Here is a 19,496-nt window from a genome sequence, read left to right as displayed (position 1 = left end):
TGTTCTGTGTTTCTCAGTCTAACTTAACTTGCAATTCCCTTTTTAAAGGTCTCATGTGCCATGGAACACACTTTGGGAAATCTTGACTAATTGGAATCTCAAGTTCCTTTTTAACTCCAAATATATGTATGATCCCATGATTCTGTTAGTGGCCATGAAGACCCAAGGGAAGGCTGCTATGTATATGCATCCTTATCCTATGTTCTTAGCTGAATTAATCTTTAAGTGTTGTACTGTATAAATTCTTCCCTGAGCTCAAGGTGATATTTTCTGTAAAATTTTTGGCAGGATTATGGGTAGTTCAAACATTAGCTAGAAGATTGAAATGGATCACAGTTTCCCAAATCTAACTGCACATCAGATTCAACTAAGGTATTTGTTATAAATGTAAATTTCTGGACCTAATTCCCAGAAATTTTGGTTCTATATTTTGGGGGAAGGCTGTAGAAACTATTTTTAACAAGTGCTCCAATTGGTCTGAAGTATATATTTGGTCCATGGTGAACATTTGGAAAGAGCCTAAGATACTGAAGAGAGGCTGTGGGGATGCTACAGAGAAGTTATCAAGCTTGTCCGTGTACCAGTTTCAAGAGTTCTACCCAAAACCTTGGAAACCAAAGGAGTGGGGCTTGTGAATATCTCCTTATGAAATATTCTACAAACGAATCTAATGTTGCTGCGTTCTTAGGGACCACTGGTTTAAATGACTTCTAACCAGCAATGATAGCCTTTGACTTTATGAATGTGACATGTCCTTACTACATGAAGAGAAACATGGTGTCCAGGATGAGGCCTGTTATAATCTCAATTTGGTGCCATGTTGATGAGATGAGAACTGGATAGGATGCTGTGCTCAGATATGACCATCACTCTAAGAGGAAGCAGAGACAAACTGGAACAAGGTCAGAGGGGAGGGACTGCCAATATGGACTGGATATATAACATAAGTAAGAAATAAACATTTCTTTCTGGCCATGAAGACCCAAGAGAAGGCTGCTATATCCTTATTCTATGATCTTGGTCTAAGCTGTAGGTGTTCTGTTGTATAAATTCCTTTTTGTCACTGGGACTTTGGAGTTATTTATTACTGTAACATAACTTAGCCCATTCTGGCTGATACAACTATAAGTAGAAGAGTCAGAGTTGAACCTAGTCTATTCTACTTCTAAAATCTGTGTTCTTTTTTGTAATACAAGTCCTCCCAGATGGCCAGTATAAGTTCTACAGCAATGAAAAAGAGTATCTCATTAGTTCATTCAAGCAAATATTTGATAATCACTTGTGGGAGCTATTATAGATGGGATTGATAAGTCAGATAGGTGAATGGTCTCTTCCACCTCTGGTATTCCATGATTGCCTGATTCTGTGACAAGCTGTAAGAATCCAAGGGCAAAACTAACGTGCGCGCCCACGCGCATGCACGTGTGTGTGTGTGTGTGTGTGTGTGGTGTGTGTGTGTGTGTGTGTGTGTGTGTGTATTTTCCCTTTTCTTTCTTTCTAGCCCTAAGATATATCTACTTTATATGGACCTTGCTCAACCCCATCTCAATTGGACCTTTTAGGAAAACAGAGGTTCTGCTTCTTTCCCAAACAGCTATGAAATTTGGCAACATGTCACAATGACCTGACTATTGGGTTTTATTCCTAATGACTTCCTTGAGGAAAAAAAGCATTTGCATTTTAGCTTTTTCTTTTCTGGCACATAATGCATTTTTACATTTATTTATAATTTGGGGGGTTGCGCCTTCCTGTAGATTCTCCAAGGGTAGTGCTATCCCAAAGTACCACTTCTTTGTTTGATGTCATAATAGGGATGTGGAATAGTTTCTGCCTTGAAACCTCATCACTATCATCACTTCTATGTCGTCACTGAAGAAGATATTTTAGGTGTCACTTTATTGGAACTAAAATGTGATGAAAACCAATACATATATTTATCAGATTCTTATCCTCCCACGTTTTAAATATTCTTATTTCTTATCTTGGTTACTACTCATGTAACTCATTCAACTGCAGAGACACTTCTGGAAGAAGTGAATGGACTGCATTCACTTAGCTTTACATAAACAGAAACCACAAAATTATATCACAAATTATTGTCAGCACCCTCAAAGATGGTTGTCAGTATGTAGGGCATGGAATGCCTGCAAAAAATACTTCCCCCTAGAACTTTGGGACCAAATCTGAAAATACCACTCTCTAAAACAACAAATATCGATTGGACATCTTCAAAATAACTCACAATAATGAATGGCATGTAAATTTGGTATTGTTGAGAAAAGGCTACATCCTGCATCTCAGCCATGAAGATCAGTGTCTCTTAATTGAATACAGAAACCAGAAACCAGATTGCCTTTCAATCTAATTAAAGTCATCAGAGATATGTGTGCTCAGGAATGTAGTTATGCAGTTAGACTAAGTATGTTCTATGCACTTGCTAGTGAGATGCTCTGAGTAAAAAAATTACATGTTTAAGTTGCTAAATACCCACCCCCCAAAGCTTCAAAAGGTACATTACCACATCAAAGGTATTGAAAAGACCTGTGGAAAGAAATACCTCTTTAGTTTTGCTTAACCCAGCATTCTCCAAAGTATTTGCTAATGGAACCTTTTTTTTTTTAACAATGCCCATTGAAACAGACCATGGAACTCATTTTGGCAATTACTGAGTTAAAGGAAAAAGTAAGCTCTAAATATATCTATCAAGTGTTTTGTGAGTGAGGAAAGAGTAACAGGATTTACATGGAAATTCTTTCTGTTTTCTACTTGTGTTACCCTGAACACTTTACTGATTCTTTGCTCTGAGCCTTGATTTGGAGATTCAAATGTTGAGTGAAGCAAGGTAGGCTAGCCCTAGGAAGGCAGGAGAACTTGGTGGTTAAGGGCATAGGTGCTGGAACCCCACCACCTGGGTTTGAATCATGGCTCCACAGCTACCTATGTGTGTGATGTTGAGCAAGTGATTTCAACATACTTTTCCTCTGTTTTCTCATTTGTAAAATGAAAGGATAATAGTACCTACCAAAGAGGTTTGTTGTGAGCATCAGATGGCCTTGAAGTACTTCCGGTGAGCATTCCACTAAGCATAAGCTATTATTTTAGCTTAACCAATACCTAAGTCAGAGTAATTGCTCAATAAGCAGTAGTTAAATTGTAATCAGAAGTAAACATGTTAACAGTAGGGCTAGAGTCTGTATGAAATTCAATGGGGCGGTGTGTGTGGAGGGGAGTAGGGGGAGAATTGAAAACAGTAATGTTCTATATTTATCCAGTTACCTTGTAAATGGTTGCTTTGATCAGTGTCCACAAAAATTCTCTCCTTAACAGGCCGGCCCCTAACACAATAATCTGTCAAAGTTGAAGTATACTGTTACAATTCTTCAGCACTAATTGACCTTCTGGCCAGCTCCCCATTTACCAAATACTTCTCTATAAGAGTTTCTGAGAAACATTCTTATATAGGAGAGACACGGGTTAGAATTACTTCCTCTTCAAGATTTCTACCTCAGCACTGGTTCCTAAGGTATGTATTATTTGTAGTTGCATATTTCCAAAAGAGATTTACTATGAAGAAACTCAAAGTACATTCACAAGGGGTGACTTAAATAAATATCAGGAAGAGTTCAAAACTAAAGAGAGATGGGGGAGATAATTGTACCAGGAAAAGGGGAAGATATAATTATTGTTAATATGCACTAATTTTAGCTTTGAAGTCATTAAAATCTGAATTCCACTTACTTTTCAAGTTCAGCCATTTCATTCCTGGTTTTAATCACCAATCTCACACCTTTATAAGAGTTAGAATTATACCGGCCATTCTTTCAAATCTTCTTTAATGGTTAGCATCCTTAGTTCTCTAAAGCCCAGTGCTTAAGTCTTCAAAGATTTATTTATTTGAGAGAGGCCAAGGGAATGGGGGAGGGAAAGAGCGAATCCCAAGCAGATGCCCCCCACTGAGCACAGAGCCCGGGGTGGGGCTCAATCTCATGACCCTGAGATCAGACCTGAGCCCAGACCAAATCAAGAGTCTGATGCTTAATTGACTGCGACACTGAGGAGCCCTCCAGTGTTAAGTCTTTAAATCCTCAATTCCTGGTGGCAGTTTTTTTAAAGGAACTATTATGCATTTTATGGTACAAACACACACACACACACACGCACACACACACGCACACACACACATGCACGCACGCACACACGCACACACTTTCCCCCTTCTGTATATGTCATTGGAGCAGATCTCCTCTTTCCTAGATCAATGTGCCTGATTACTGTTATTCTTGGATCTTCTCAACTTTCCTCAACCCACTATAAAATCATTATCATCCCCTCCTATTCCACTGAAGCAATGGAAACACCTCTGGCAAGGAAAGCAACAGTTTCCATCTTTCCAAGCCCAATGGACTGACTTCATCCTACTTGCCTGCAAAGCAGCGTTTGACATAGTTGACCACTCTGTCCTCTCCTGTCTTGGCTTCTACATAAATACTTTCTTGGTTTTCCTTCTTACTTCATTAACAGCTTCTCAGTCTCCTATGCTGTTTCCTTCTTCTCTCCTAGACCTCTAAATATTTGGATTCCTCAGCATTCTGTTCTAGTATGACAGTTCCCCATCTAAGAGTAAAACCTGAAGTACTAATTCTGGCCTACAAGATCCTACATGATTTGTACCCCCACTCCCTTTCTGACCAGGTGGCCGATTTCTGTCCTCCCCCTTACCTCAGTACTCTTTGAAATATTAATTACCACTTATTTTCTCCACTTTTTTTCTTCCCATTTTCTCTTGAACTCACGATAATCATGTTTACATCCAAACCACACTACTCCACTGAACAGCTGTTGTCAAGGTTACAAGTGACTTCCTAGCAGCCAAATATAAAGATCAGTGTTCAATCCTCCCCTTACGTGATCTGTCCACAATATTTGGAAAGTTGATTGCCCTCTCCTTTGTAAAATACTAACTCATCTGATTCTAGGACACCGCTATTTCTCATTTTTTCTTTTAACTTACTGATCTCTTTTGCTCTTTGCTTAGATCTTTCCCATCCTGCTGCCAACTAAACATTGAAATGTCCTAAGGATTAGTCTTGGATCTATATTTTTCTCTATTTATATTCATTTCCTAGGTGATCCAATCCAATCCTGTCCTGTGGCTATATATACCATCTATATACTGATGACTCCCTGGTTTTTATCTCCTGCCCAGAATTCTTACCTGAACTACAGATTTGTATGCATAACTGCCAACTGTACATCTGCACTAATAGGCATTTCAAACTTAACACATGCAATACCAAACTACTGATACCCCAGCCTAAAACTTGCTCCACCTATAGTCTTTACCATTTCAGTAAATGGCAATATTATTGTTGTTCAGTTGTCTAAACCAAATGCTTTGGAATCCACTTTGCCTCCTTTTTTACTCTAGTAAATCCTGCCAGTTTTTTACTCTAGTAAATCCTGCCAGTTTTACCTTTTAAAAAATAGATAAAAATCAAACAAAATCTAAACAAAAACAGAACCCAGCCCCTTCTTACCATGCCTTTTCCATTGCTTTCACTTTTGTGCCAACCATTATGATCTCTTGCTTAGATGGCTTCAAGAGTCTCTTAGCCAGTCTGCTGGCTTCTATCTACTTTTGCCTCTCTACAGACTATTCTTTCCACAGCAGAGTGATCCTGTCAAAACATGTCAGGCCATGTCACTTCTCTGCTAAAAATCATCCACTGGAGCTCATACCATTCAGAGAAAAAGCCAAAGTCCTTACACCGGCTTTTAAAGCTCTTCATAATCCAATCCTTAGTTTCTCCGACCTCATCTTCTACCCCTCTCCCTCCTGCTCACTTTCCCCAAGTCACTCTTGCTTTCTTGCTATTCTTTGAATATGAACATTGTTAGTCATGCTCCTTCCTTAGGATTTTTTCACTTGCTATTCCCTCTGCCTGGAATATTCTTTTCCCAGATAGCCACATTTCCTACTCCATTTTGTTCCATTCTCTGTTCAAATATCACCTTCTAAGAAAGACTACCCCAGGCCACTTTATTGTAAAGCATGCAGCCACTCTCTAACCCCATTATGCTGATTCATTTTTCTTCATAGTGCTTATCACTGACTGAAAAATTATATATTTATTTGTTTGTTATATCTAAACTAAAATATAAGTTTATGAAAACAGGTCCACCACTGTTCTGCTCACCGATATATCCCCAGTACCTAAAATTCTACCTGGCATATAGTAGGTGCTCAGTAACTATTAGGTCAATGAGTGAAATGAGCTTTCTTTTTACTCTACAGATTGAAATACTTTCATTGATACTTCAAATGCAATAATTCATTTCATTCATTCATTCACTCATTCATTCTAGTATTTGTTAAGCCAGGTACTGGGGCTACAATGACGAAAAATAAAGTGATTCAAGCTTTCTTGGAGTTTGATCAGTATCCTACTTTCTTTTTCCCAGTTTTACACCCCTGCCACCCCTCCTATTGAAATGTGTTCCTTCTGTGTTTTGTATCTTAATAGAATGTTATTATTCACTATATAGTCAGCCAAGGTAAAAACTGAGGAGTAGTTTTGACTCTTCCTTTTTTCCTATACCCCCAAACCCAATCACTTTACCATGTTTCGTCAATTCTACCTAAGTATCTTTAAGATTTATCATTTCTGTTCCATTTTTACAGTCAAATAATATTCACTTCCTCCAGCCTCACCACTACTACCTTCTTAGGTCCTCATCATCTTTAACTTAAAAACTAATTCAATGAATTTTCCTGCCTTCTCACTTGCTCCCTTCCCCTCCAATCTATTTTCTACATTGTAGCCAAAGAGATCTTTCTCAAGTGCAAATAGGACCACATCACTCCTCTGCTTAAAATCTTTGATGGGGGATGCCTGGGTGGCTCAGTTGGTTAAGCATCTCCCTTTGGCTCAGGTCATGATCCCAGGGTCCTGGGATCAAGTCCTGCATGGGGCTCCTTGCTCAGCGGGGAACCTGCTTCTCCTCCTGCTTGTGTTTGTGCTCTCTCTTTCTGACAAATACATAAAATCTTTTAAAAAAAAATCCTTTGATGGCTCTCCATTGGCCACAGGACAAAATTCAGATACCTTAATATGGTCTTTAAGACCTTAAATGATCAAGTCTCCACTGACCTCTCCATCTTTATGTTCTGTTGTTCCTTTTTTTTTTTTTTCCTTAGGGGGTGATACAGAGGAAGAGATTGAGAGAATCTTAAACAAACTCCATGCCCAGTGCCAGCATGGAGCCCATCATGGGGCTCAAAGCAGAGCTGAACGTGGCAGGGCTGAATGTGAGGCTCCATCTCACAATCCTGAGATCATGACCTGAGCTGAAATCAAGAGTCAGATGCTTAACCGACTGAGCCACCCAGGTGCCCCTATTCTGTTGTTCTCTAAGCCCAGCTCACATGTGACTTTCTTCGAGATCTTTCCCAGACCTCCTTGTGCTCCTGTAAATACTCCATTTAGACCACCAGTATAACATGATCATACTGCATTAGAGAGAATAGTATGTCCAGGAGATAAGCTGGCTTTTCACTGGAGTGTTAGCTCTAGATACTTACTAGGTGGTTTCAAATATCTACCCTGCTGAAATTGCTGCCATCCTTCCCTGAACTCCTACTATGTTTCATCTATCTCTTGCCTTAGTTCTTTTACTTTTATTATAGTTAGTTCTTCACTGCTGTCACCACTACTACACCACTACTGGGTGATAGCTCCGGGAGGGCAGGACTCTTGCCTTAGTCCACTCTCCAGCCTATGCACCACTGGGCCTGTTAGCTTGCACTCAGTTGCAAGGCACTCAATCAATGCTTATTGAATGAATGAATTTTATATATAGACATTTTTACTTATATTGCATTTCTATCACACCCTTTCCCTTTGATGATATGGTTTCATCATTTAAAAGATGCTACTATAATATTTAAGCCTACCAGCTTTTCTGCTAAAGAACTGCTTAGTACTCCTTACTTTTCTAAATTTGGTAACGAAATTATCAAAAAAGCATTTAGTAAATTTCTCAGTGATCCAGAGTCTTTTATTATGTGAGGGATGTTTAAACTAAAGCAATATATGTTTGATCCCTAATTCACTGTTTCTCTTTATCAAAGCTCATCCTTTATGACTGATTTCACTACTGGTTGAACTAGCTTTGCAGTTGGTTGACCTTAGTTAAGGGTGACAAAAATGGTACTATTATCAAGCATTTAGGTAAAAAATAAACAAAAAATAAGCTAACACTTTGAATTGGTATTTTAAGATTTGAAGATATTTATTTGCTTTTCAATGGAATTGTTTTTGGTAAAATCAGTACCAAAATAATTTGATTTTTTAAAATTGTCTAATATGAAGAGATGTGTTGAAGTCATATAGAAAAAATTAAATGCAGTTTCTCCTGGTGAAACTCTTAGTTCAACGATGTGCATCAATTCTGAATATCTGTCCAATGATTCCTAGACACAAATTATGGTTTTATTTTGCTCCTTATATTTGGCTCTGTTTGTAACTCAACAAGTGTCTTGGGTAAGTCCCATGAGTCATAGAAGCTGCGTGAGTTGAATCAGAAATACTGGATATGGATGATCATTATAAAATGCACACTTTGACCTCTTAAATTATGCCAAGTGACAAGGCTCTTTTTGACACATTGAAATGATCTGGTCTTTTCAATATTTAATTTATTACTAATGAGGGACTGCAATTGCTATGAATTAAGTAGACTGCATTTATCATAAGATCTGGCACATTTCTGCTTCCATTTTAAAAAGAATATCTGAAAGAAAAAATGGAGAAAATTAGATGCATGAAAATGCATTGTCTAATCAAGAACCATGATCATTACCAGCTGTCAAAGGATATCTTAAAATATTTAATGAGATAAATTAAGCTACAAAGACATGTCATACCTTTTTATTAGAAATTTACCTGGATTTGACCCTTTGATCTCACTCCAGAGCAGCATGAACCAAGGAAACAAGGGAGGAGCAGAACATAATGGAAGAAAGAGCATCGATTCACCAGGCAAGATACTCAGCTTGACCACTTATTTGCTGCCTGACTTTGGGTCACTCTCTTATTCTAAATTTCCATTTCCCCACCTGTAAAATGAGATGACTGGACTAGATTGAGAGTTTTTGATTGTCTCATAGTCCGTCCCTATTTCATGTCCATAAAATTTATTTCAAGTTCAGTTTAATCCAACAATCTTGAGGGACAGCTACAGCAGCATATTGTAATATAGTAAAGTATAATATAATATAAACAGAGTACAAGGCTTTAGAATCAGATAGACAAAAGTTTGACTCTGGGCTTTCAACTTACTATCTTATAGACCTTAAATGAGCCTATTCACCTTTCTAAGCTTCAGTTTTCCATCTGTAAAATGGGGACAATGATACTACATATGTTTCATGATTGCTATAAAAATCAAATGATGTCATGGGTATCTTGAATTATGCTATTTGTTGTCTTAGACAATGTTTGAGAAAATGAAGATGAATTTTACTCTGCTTACCCTTAAAGTAATTATAGGTTGGGAAAAACAGCAAGTAAACAATGAACTTAGATGCAATGCAGGCTGTGAAGAACGCCACAAGGGAATTACAAACCAAGTGGTTTGGGAAACACAAAGACCAAGAGAGCAATTTCAACTTGGAGAATCAGAGAAAGACACATGTATCCCTTCAGTGATCATTTACTGAGCACCTACTTTGTGCTCAGCATGAGGGTAAAGAGATGGATAAAAACAAACGTCTGCATTTCTGTGTTCACAAAACCAGTGAAGTGATTCTTAGTTTTTGCTTCATAAGCTTATCGAAGTAAGGATTCTGCCCTCCAAAATATGAGCACACAATTTTACATTCAAGTTCAGAGGATTCAAGAACCTTTGGAAAGTTCATTTTTATATTCCTTGGGTCTAAGGACTCCAGATTAAAAACTCCTGATTTAGCTGGAGGCTTTTATAAAAGAGGTAGTAAAAATAAAATGTCTATATAAAAGAGGTGGGATTTGAAGCGAGTTCTGAAGAATGGCTAGAATTTCAAGTAGTGTGGAAGAACACTCTTCTTCTTGGTCTTTGAACCTGTCCTCTCCAATCCCATAGCTTATATTGACCACTCACTTCTGCACATTTGTTGGCTTAGGACAAAGTGCCTAATTTCTGCTTTGTTCCCTTTCTTGACACTCATTACCTGTGTGCTCCCTGATGCCTAGATGTTTGCCTGACTCCTGAGTCCAAGGTGCTCTTCGAGGATCTCAGGCTTCTGTGCTAGCCTGTCTGCCACCCTCCCTCTAAGCACCTATGCTCCCATACCTGGTCCCTATTTTTCACTGCTGCCAATGTCTTTGTTCTCCCATCCTGCTTCCTATTCTTTCTCTCTGATCCACTGTCAGCAAAAGGCCCAATGGAACATGTGAACATGTAGTGAAGAGGCCATTTGTGGGCAGAAGGTCTACCTCAGATCCAATGCCTACTCTAAAAAAGCCAACCTGGCCTATCAGTTCTCCTTCTTCACTGCCCCAGTTCTTGTCCTTTGACTTAATGTCTTCTATCTATATATGACTATGTTTCACAGAGTAGATTAGCTGCAGTAACAAATGACTCAAAAATGTCCAGTGGGTTTACCCAATAAAGTGTGTTTCTTGTGCACCTTTCAGTACAATGCAGGTATACAGAGAGGAGGCTCAGCTCCAAGCATTCTTTCAAGTCCAAGGCCAACCATGTTCCACACATGGCTCTCACGATTGTTCTGAGAATTGACATCTAGATGGTGAGAAGAAAAAGATGGTGGCAGTGGTTGAAGAGTCTGGAGCAAAGTAACATACATCATCTTCCACTGGCCAGAACACAACTACAGGGCCCCACCAACTGCTGCTGGGAGGCTAGGAAAAGCAGTCTAGCTGTGTGCTCACAAGGGAAGTGAAAAGAATTTAATGAACACATCATCTCTGCCACACATGGCCATTATCTAATTGGATCCCCCTAAGAACTCCGGAAGGTACATGACAAGGATTAATATTCTGTTTAGAGATGAGAGAACAGAATCTGAGAGATGAAGTGATTTGCCCAAAGCCATAGAGCTGGTAAATGGCAAAATCTATAGTTAAGCCCAGGCCATCTGCCCCAGTACCCAAACTCTTTCTTTTATACATGACCTGTGGGTCATATAAATATATAATCCCTGAGTGTCAGGGGAAGAATCCTTAGGGAAAATTATACTAAGTGAAATCCAGGGACAATTTACATCAGAAACATTGGAAGGAGCTCATTGAAATGCAGATTCCCTGGTCCCAACATGCACCTACTCCCTGATTTAGCACCTGGAGGTTGAGTCAAAGAATTTGCGGATAATTCTATGCAGGATATAGTTTGAGAACTCTCTGCCTTAGGACTTCACTTGATTTTCACCTATATGCTTAAAAGGAAACAAAGCTCCTTATAGAAAGCTGTCTTTTCACGTGTTTATAATCTGTTCTCTGTTGGAGGACCTCCAAACCTGACCTTGGTGATGAAAGAGTCAGTTGTATTTTAATGTTTAAAGACACATGGATTTCTTTCTAAAAATAGGCATGTGGGGGTAGGGATGGGAAAGGGTCTATAGCAATATTATCATTCAGATGGAGAAGTGCTTAATAAAACTCTGGCTATCTCTATTGACAAAGTGACTAAAGACCTGAAGCAAATTCTATAGTAATTCAAGTAAAAATGATCTTACTTTCTCTTGAATTTAGAGCTTTATCTGCAATTCTGAGATAATGCCTTAAATTGAAGATAATTTTAGAATCAATTTAGGGGATAGGTTCTTTCCCCTGTCAAATTGCCTAAATATTGAATATAGATTTCATGGCACATCTGGCATAAATACTGCATGGTCTATGACATCAGGGGTATACATATTTCATAATAAAGAAACAAATATAGCAATCAGTCATCCAGCTTAATAAGCTTCTGAATTCATACCTTTTGCATTCTACCCCAAAAATGTGAGAATGCTGATAAGCCTCTTAATTATATTTTATAATATTTCATTTTAATGTAAAAATTATACATATTTCACTTTCATGTAGAAATCACTATTAATTTAAGGAATGTTAAGTAAGCTACCTAAAAGCCTTATAAAGTGTTATTTAGATAGTCAAAATGTTTGCTTTCTCCCTTCAAGGTGGTTTTAGACACTAATTGTATAAACGTCAACTTTAGGCTTAAAATATCCTTCTACTAACTATAATTTAGTGTGAATTATTTATACTCTTTAGAAGAATCATGCAGAGAGAAATGCTGAATCATAAAATGGTAGCTATTACTTATGGCAGTAGCAATCACTGCCAAATTCCCTTGCATGGTCCTAACTTCTGCCTCGGTAGATATATGGGGGTGGTAGGTACAGTTATGGCCACACAGGGGGTGAGGAGGGCCCATTCCTCACTCCTTCTGAAGGAAGTAGATGATTGGGTATCCTGATGTCCAGAGAGCTGAGGCCAGAGTTTATTTTATTTGCAGCATGAATGCCAAACCCCCAGTTTTCTGCCTGCCCCTAGCTCTCACAGTTGAAGCCTTGGTGTTTCCGCCTGGGCTTTAAGAGGCTTATAGTCATGAAGGATGCTGGGGGATGGCCTTCATTATTTCAGAGCCAGCATTTGAGGCTAGCAATTCTGCATATCCAGCTCCACTCTTGCAAAGGTGTACCTGAATACCTTGATATTTCAGGAAACTTTATATCTGAGTTCCCTTCAGGACTGGTTTATTTTAATCTTACATGAAGTTGGAGGGGGCACTTTTTGGGAACTCTGCTGTAGTATACATACCACATGTAATGGCCAAGAGCAGTTGTTTTAGAATTAGATAGGCTTGGGTTCAAATCATGACTCTGTCACTTACTAGCAGGGTGACCTTGTAACTAATCTTTCTGAGCCTCAGTTTCTCCATGTAAATGTAGAAAACGATAGAATCATAATATCTATCTCATAAGGCTATTGCTGAGATTTTAAAAAAATCCATCCATCCATCCATCCATCCATCCATCACATATATGTTTAACATAAGACTTGATACTTGGCACATCATAAACACTTAAAAATGGCCTTTGAAGTCAGAAAAATGGATAAGATTCCACAGGTCAAGTGTGTAACATGAGATGAGAAGAGGGTCTAGGACAGTAATGTGAGGAAAACTGAGTCTGAATCCGAATCTCGGGGCCATCACTCACTAGCTCTGGGACCTCTGGCAAGAGGCCGTGTTGGATATGAACTGCAAGGTCTTTATTAGCTTTAGCATGAGGGATGATGTTAATGACTTTGATGGGAACTTTTTCAGTGGAGTGGCAGGGACAGAAAATAGTGAATGGGCGGTGAGGGAGCGCAAACAAGTATAACAGCAACAACTACCAACCACCACCACCTCGAATGTGGTGTTGTTATGAGCCAGGCTCAATTAAGCACTCCTCAGAGATGATCTCATTTACACGATTACTATCTCCATCTTACAGATAAGAAAGGTGAGTCTCAAGAGGCTTATGGAACATGGGCAGGGTTACAGTTAGTAGGAGGCATAACTGGCATACAAACTGCAATTTCTTTTCATACCCCCATGCTAGCATAATGAAATGCTAGAAAGCTCCAAGGCATTTCTTTAACAGCTTCTGCAGATGAGGAGATACTGTGTACTTAGTTTTCTTAGCACTAGGGCTCTGAAGATAAAACAGATAATAAAGCAACCTTCTAACTCAAATAGCTGTATTTCAAGTCTGGGGCTTTGAACCCAGGGCACTACACATTTGCTAGGATGACTAAGACTTTTTAGGTTTCCACTAATGATGCAACTATAATGCAGGGATGCTTTTTTTGTGTGCCCCAAACTGACATTCTTGGAGCAATGCCAAACATTTAGCTGGAATCACAGAGAACACTTAGCAAAAGAAAACTCACAGTGAAGATTTTGCAAATGTGGCACAGGTCAGAGCTATGCTTTACCCATGTATTTTGGCATGCTCTCTTATATCTTGAATATGGATGGATCTTTCAATTTGAACTTCCTCGGTGCAGTTCCTCTTGGGTTGGCTTCACAGTCACCTTCTCTGTTGCATACCCAGTCACAGCCCAGCTGGTCACAGAGGCCAGTGAGGCTGCAATTACAGTGACGAGCAGACGGTCCTTGGGATGCTGCAGTCCTGTCTGCATAGCAGAAGGAGAGAGCAGGAGGGCTGTTGGGGTCTAGGTCCAGCATCTGTTCTAGTTCAGTAGCACATTGCTAGGCCACACCCTAGACCACATACTGGAGCTCATCATGACCCAAAAGGCAACTTGAAATCACAAAGTCGTACTCTCCTCTCTGGTTGGGAAGCAGAGAAAAGCACAGACCAAAACCAAAAACCAGACTGACCAGAGCTGTACCACTTCTTATGTGACCTTGCACACATGATTTAACCTTACTGCCTCAGTTTCCTCTTATATAAACATGGGAAGAAACAGAATATGCCTCTTGGGGTTATTTTTGAATTGATTGCTTAGAATGATGCCTGGCATATAGTAAATGCTAGCTCTTGCTACAATTTTTCTTCTCTCTTTCTCCTTTTTAAAACCTATTTGAGGGCACCTAGGTGGCTGAGTCAGTTAAGTCGGTTAAGCGTCTGCCTTCAGCTCAGGTCATGATCCCAGGGTTCTGGGATCAAGCCCTGCATTGGGCTCCCTGCTCAGCGGGGGAGTCTGTTTCTCCCTCTCCCTCTGCTCCTCCCCCCTGCTCGTGCTCATGCTCTCTCTCTCTCAAAAATAAATAAATGAAATCTTAAAAAAAAAAATCTTATTTATTTGAGAGAGAGAGAGCACAAGCACAAGTACCAGCATGGGGAGGGGAGAAGCAGACTACCTGCTGAGCAGGGAGCCCGATGTGGGACTCGATTCCAGGACCCTGGGATCATGACCTGATCCAAAGGCAGACGCTTAACCAACTGAGCCACCCAGGTGTCCCATAAATAAATAAAATCTTAAAAAAATTTTTTTTTGATATCTCCCAATTTCAGACCCTTCCATTTTCTCCCAGTTTTCTTTGGTTTTCACCCCCCTCTTTTACTTTAATCTAGACGCTAGATCTATCTTCTCAATTAGTCACTGGCCAACTCCTTTAATTCTTCACTGTCCTGTGTATCTGGAAAAAACCATAACCCTGCATCAGTCCAACTGTCTTTAACTGGCTGGCCTCCTGCTCTAACCTCTCCCTTCCCCAGTCACAGCTGAAGAGGTACTTTTCCTTGAGTATGAGGCAAATCCCATTTCTTACTCCTCTTCAGGTAAATGATCCTATCTCCTATATCTTCAATCTAGTCTACTGGCTTCCTTGTTGCTTCTCATCAGCATTTAAACATGCTCCATTTCTCCCACTATAGAACAAAATGTGAAACAAGAGAATGAAACACATGTTCCCACCACCCTGCATCTCCACTGAGCTACCAACGTAGAACAGCAATGTTTCTAGGTTCCAGATTTGCAGAATTTAGAAAGAGCAGTTTGCACAAAGTTGTCTTCATTAGCATCAGCTCCTCAGTTAACTGTGGACTGTATTTTGCTTCTCCCTTACCACTGACATTGCCCTATCAAAGTCATCTGTGCCTTATGGTGGCAGTAATCAAGAGGAGAAAAATACAGAAAAAAGATTTTGTCTCCTCCACAGGGTATAGAATAATACCTGACACAGAACAGAGCTCAGTAAATGCTTCTGGGAAGAAGGAAAAAAGATGTACAAAGAATTAGGCTCGTGATGACAAAAGAGTTACTTATAATATTTTTGTCTTGAGCTCAAGCTGGTACAAATTCATATGCAATTCAGTAAGAAAAACCTCTCCTTAGAAAGAATGGAGAAACTTGGGCTGACATTGATTAAGTAGCAACAAATGATGTCACTTAATTTTTAAATTTTATTTTCATTAAATACTCATGAGTATATTGCTAATTCATTTCAGAAACAAAACTATAGACTGGCTTATCAAGTGTTAAAAAGAGCAAAAGGCCTAAAATGGAGCCACTTTCCTAAGCCCCACCAAGACTTAATACCTAATCTAATTGCAGTATCAGCCTCTCCCAAGAGTGAAATTTCAAACCAATCAATCTGGAATTTCCTGATCAGCACTAGTGAAGTAATTGGCAAGGTAAGACCCCCATGCCATGCCCCTTAAGGGAAGGTGAACTTGCCCAAAACAATTTTCTTTTCTTCTGCTAATAATCTCTTCTCCTTCTCCCACCCTGTATCTGTCTATAAAATCCTTCCGTTTTGTACAGCTCCTTGGAATTCCTTTCTACTTGCTAGATGGGATGCTGCCCGATTCATTAGTCGTGGAGTAAAGCCAATTAGATCTTCAATTACTCAGTTGAATTTTGTTTTTTGAACACAAGTTTAATGCATTAAGGTACTAGCCCAGGAAAATCTGTGAACCACAGCTTGAGAAACACTCCTCGAGAGCTCTAAAATGTATGTAGAGGGCATGCCCATCCGTTTTCTCCAGTTGTTCCTTACTATCATTTGTATCTTAGCTCCATCCCAGATTTGTTTGCATCCTTTTCATTTACTGATATTCATAGCGGCTTTTGATTTTTAAGTTGAGGAGGGAGGCATTCTCCTTGATGTCTGGGAGTCTACAGAGACGTGGAGAATCAATGGCTAGTTTCCCATCAATGCAGTGGATACTTTGACTCAGATCCCCTGTGCAGGCACCATCTTCAGATACTTGGAGTTAGGCTGCTGGAAGCTCGCAGTTGCTTCTTCCCATTGGAAGTTGCCCTGGGTTATACCCGCTCCTGGGGGCTGAGTAACTGGCTAATTAGGGATACAAAAACTGGACAGCCTTGCCTGAATTCAGGACAATTCTGAAAGGGCCACCCCGACTCTGGAGCCCTCATAGAATCACCCGAGGCCCCACTTACAACCACATTGCAGGTTGGCATCTTCCACTGCTCAACTCTACCTCCCTCACCTCCTCACAGGCCTACCACCTGTCAAAGACAGAATGCAAGGCTCCTTCTATGCAGGCATGGGGGCGCGCTGGGAAGGCAGGGCGCGGGCGGGGGGGGGGGCAGGGGGCAGCACCGCAGTGCGCAGGCGCAGCCGCGTGGGTGGGTCAGCTTCAGGGCCCTGAGAGATGTCGAAAACTCTTAGGCATGGTCTCTTCCTGTGTCAAAGTGGGTAACGGGAAGCGCTTGACCTATACCTCTCTACGTCAGGTTCCTGCACAGCCAGCTGTGGGACCTGGGGGACTCCCACTGATGCCCAGGAGAGTTTGGAAGTTGCAATCCAGTGCCTGGAGACTCCCTCGGGGCTGACGGTGTATGGCAGGGGCCTCGCACTCCCTCGGACTCTTCCGGAGATATTTGAAGCTACCGCCACCCGCAAGGAGATGCTGCAGGACGTGAAGTGCCCCAGAACAAACTCCGCCTTCAGAGGAACGCTAGGCTGAGACACAGTGCCCCCAAACCGAAGGAAACTTAGAAAATGTTGAGGCTGCCGTGCACTTCTACGGGAAAGCCTTTGAGCTGAACCGAGCCAATGCCATCTGTTTCTGTAACAGAGCCATGGCCTCCAGCAAACCCAGGAGCTACGCGGGGGCGGGGCAGGACAGTGAGTGGGCCGACTGCATAGACCCGTTCTACAGCAAAGCCTGCGGGGGGACGGGCCTAGCGCTCTCCAGTTCAAAAGAGCACAGCCAAGCCCCTAGGACAGGTAGGCTTTGGAGCTGGATCCCCACAACGGACCCCACAAGTTGAACTTCAAGATGGCAGAGCTGAAGCTTAGAGCGAGTCCCATGGGAGGTGTTGGCGGCTTTGACAGCACCAGCCTGCTGAACAACCCAGGCTTCATGAGCATGGCACCAAACCTGATGAACAGCCCCCAAGTTCAACAGCTGTAAGTGACAACCATTCTCTGAGTCTTCTTGTGGTTAAATTTCTTTTTTTTTTTCTACTGTGGCAAAATGCACGTAACATAAACCTTAACCATTTTAACTATTTTAAGGTTTACAACTCAGTGCTATTAAGTGCATTCCTTGTGCAACCATCACCACCATCTAATTCCAGAACATTCCATCACACCAAAAAGAAGCTCTGTCCCCATTATAGTCACTTTCCAGCCCCCTCCCCAAGTCCCTGGCAACCACTAACCTCTCTTTCTGTCTCTGTGGATTTGGTTGTTGTGGACATTTCACATAAATGGAATCACACACTTAAAAAAAAAAGAAAATACACATGGCAGTTAAGGAGATGCCTTCATTCTGGCTATTACAATAGGTAGAATATTCATTAATGAGAAACAAAGAAAAAGAAAGGACTGGAGTTTTATAAAGGCAGGAGACAAGGGAATCATTTGCTTTATATAGGAGTATTATAGAGGCTGAGAGGAAGTGTAGAGACGGCTTCATCTGGGTATATGCAAATAGGCCAGGCTGAGGTGGTCCTTTGCGGTTAGCAAAGGAGCAAAAATAGAGTGGTGGTGGTAGTGGTCAGGTTCCTAACTGCCATTGCCTTCTGGGAACCCAGGGCTCAGGTAAAGTTCAACACTGTCACTTTCAGGAGCTTTCCCCAGTCAGCCTCCAGTAAGCAACTCTCTATCTCAGAATCTGTTTCCAGAGAACCACTCAAAGACAGTCTGCCATCTGGCCCTTTGGATGGGTTTGAGCTCCTCTGGTTAAAAGAGTTTGGGCACCAGAAATCTATAGAATTGCATTTATTTATTTATTTATTTATTTGAGGGAACACAAGCAGGGGGAGCGGGAGAGGGAGAAGCAAGCCTTTGGACTCCCTGCTCGATCCCAGGACCCTGGAATCAGGGTCTGAGCCAAAGGCAGACGCCTAATGACTGAGCCACCCAGGCTCCCCTAGAATTGCATGTTTATGAGATAATCGACGAGATTCTGGGCAAGCAAGGAGTGAGGTTCCAGCCAAAGTCTTCAAAACTCGTTGTGTGCATTGAGACTGACTGCAGGCTGCGCTGCTTCAGGGCCATGTTGAGACCCTGAACTGAAGTTCATGGAGGTTTTTCTTACAGCAGTGCTCTAATGGGAACTTGGAAAAGCACCTACATATAGCAGCCTTGGTGTGGACCTTGGGTCTTGCAAGATGGGTAGTGATAATTGTGAAGCCTTTTCCCACTGGCTTGGAGGGCAGCCACCTGGGAGAGATAAAGCAAAGAAGTACAAAGCAGACTCTATGTGATGCCTGCAACTGAAAGTCTTGTGAGGGGCCTTGGAAAGTACCCCAAGATATACAGAGGGAACATTTTTGAAATAGAGGTTGGATTTCCAGCAACCAGGTTGGTGGAGGCTTAAGCTCCATGCTTTGGTCATGAAAAATAAAAATAACATTTCAGATTGGTGAGGTCTGGGATATCTGTGTTATGTTAAGGTATCTTTAAGTCCATCTCATTAAAATAGGAGTGTTGTTTCTTGGCAAGTTGGGTCACACTTAAATAAGATCACAGATCAGAAATTTCTTTATGAACTG

At 40.8% G+C, this 19,496-nt stretch overlaps 1 pseudogene; it reads left to right on the top strand.

Moving 5' to 3' along the window:
- The first annotated feature begins 17,035 nt into the window (after nucleotides 1–17,035).
- On the top strand, nucleotides 17,036–17,908 carry LOC112815524 (small glutamine-rich tetratricopeptide repeat-containing protein alpha pseudogene; annotated as a pseudogene).
- The last annotated feature ends 1,588 nt before the right edge of the window (nucleotides 17,909–19,496 follow it).

This window comes from Callorhinus ursinus, unplaced genomic scaffold (genome assembly GCF_003265705.2).
Source record: "Callorhinus ursinus isolate GAN/ISIS: 27379988/994484 unplaced genomic scaffold, GSC_fseal_2.0 scaffold64, whole genome shotgun sequence".
Lineage (NCBI taxonomy): Eukaryota > Metazoa > Chordata > Mammalia > Carnivora > Otariidae > Callorhinus > Callorhinus ursinus.
Note: the sequence above shows the minus strand (reverse complement) of the source record. Positions and strands in the feature narration are given on the sequence as shown.